Source organism: Oratosquilla oratoria, chromosome 3 (genome assembly GCF_046742065.1).
Source record: "Oratosquilla oratoria isolate Oo_2021 chromosome 3, ASM4674206v1, whole genome shotgun sequence".
Classification (NCBI taxonomy): Eukaryota; Metazoa; Arthropoda; class Malacostraca; order Stomatopoda; family Squillidae; genus Oratosquilla; species Oratosquilla oratoria.
Window position 1 is genome coordinate 1,477,501 of NC_134779.1, and position 1,986 is coordinate 1,479,486.

Here is a 1,986-nt window from a genome sequence, read left to right on the forward strand (position 1 = left end):
CATATAGAGAGGCTTTTGGATTATGACAGTTGCCACTCGGTGGAGCATAAGAGGAGTGCGGTAAAGACGTTGTGGTCAAGAGCGGAGAATTTGTGCTCTACCATGGATAGATTAAAAGAAGAGAAGAAACACCTGGAGAAGATCTTTGCGGACAACGGGAACCCCAAATCAATTATTAGAAGATGGACCACGACGCAGGGAAAAGAGCAGTGGACATGAGACAGGCTGCAACAAGAAGAGTCACATTACCATACGTAAATGGGGCATCTGAAGTTGCTGCAAGATTATTAAGGAAGCACGGGATGGAGGTAGCTCACAAGCCCGCGAACACGCTACATGGGGCATGGACAAAGGTGAAAGACACAGAGGAAGAGAACAAGAGATGGCAGTTCCGTGATCTACAGGCACTGTTAGGAGGAGCAGCACGAGATGGATTGGGAGAATGTAGGTGTGAAATACAGAAACAATAAGGATATAGGTTATTTTTGGAAGCATGGGCAAGTGACAGCAACAGTGTTAACAGATGTATTAATTCAAATCCGATCTACAAGGGAGCGAAGGACAGGCAGGGCAGAAGGAACACCGATCGGCGACCCGTGCAGTGCTATTTTATTTGGAATTGTGATCTTTCGTTCCTTTTTATTTTAGTGGTTTAGTGGCCACTTTTGCTAAACTTTGTAATTAATTTTTCCATGTCATTCAGGATAAGGGTTTAGCTCTGTTTTACTTATTTATTGATTGATTGATTGATTTTGTTTATTCTTATTTCATTTTGTATACTTATCTATTTATTTTTATCTATTTATTTTTTTATTTAGTTTATTTGTTTATCTATTTATCTATTTATTTATTTATTTTTTGTATTTTAGCTACATAGGAGCGATGGACGGCAGCCTAGTAATGGGGGTTTGTTCGGAGAAAGATTTTATTATTATTAGTTTTTTGGATGTTGGTAGCAGCATGTTCGTGTCTCTTTTGTTTGATTTTATAATTCTTTCTCCATGTCATTCCAGACATGTATAATTGCTTATTTACGTATGGGGTACTTCATATTCTTCGATGAGGTCGAGAGTTTTTACAATGGTGAAATTCTGTAGACCTGCAACTCTGTTCAATCTTGTGGGATCTGTCCCAGGGAACTCTTGTACACTATTTAATTGATTTTCTTTTGCTGACATTATATAACCCTGAAGACAAATCCGGACAGGGGGTTCGAAACGTCAGTAGTAAATCTGTTACTCTGAGTCTAGTGTTTGGAAATTTTCCGATATATATATATATATATATATATATATAGACGTAGTGATTGGGAAGTATGGAGTTCCAGGTAAAAATCATAGTGGAGAATTGATGGTGGAGATGTGTCTTGAGAGTTGATGATAGCAAATAGAGTGTTTAGGAAGAAAGTCAAGCATAAGTACACATGGGAGAGGGTGGTGGATGGAAGGGTGGTAGATAGAGCGTTAATGGACGGTATAGTGGTGACTAGGAGTATGGTAGGAAGAGTTAAGGATATACATGTTCTAAGGGGAGAAAGTGGGGGAATATCAGATCATTTTCTGGTGGAAGGTAAATTGAGAGTGGAGAATGGGTGGAGAAAGAGGAAGAGGGCAGAAGGTAGGAAGGTACTTAGATGAGAAAGAAAAAGAGAATGAGTATAAGAAACTGAGAAAAAGAGTGGGAGGGAGGGAAGGATAGAGTAGAACTAGGAGTGGAGGAGGAATGGGGATAGTTCAAGGAGGGAGTCATAAAGTGTGCAAAGATGGTGTGTGGAACAAGGAGGATGGGAGGAAATAGAAGGAAGGGTAGTGAGTGGTGGGATGAGAAAAGAAAGACGGGTGTAGAAAAGAAGAAACAGGCATTCATAGATTGGCTACAAATTAGGACGAGGGAATCGTTTGAGAGGTATAAAATAAAGAGAAGGGAGGTTAAGCATAAGATAAAGGAAGCAAAGAGGAGAGCAGGTGTGAAATGGGGTAAGAGTAT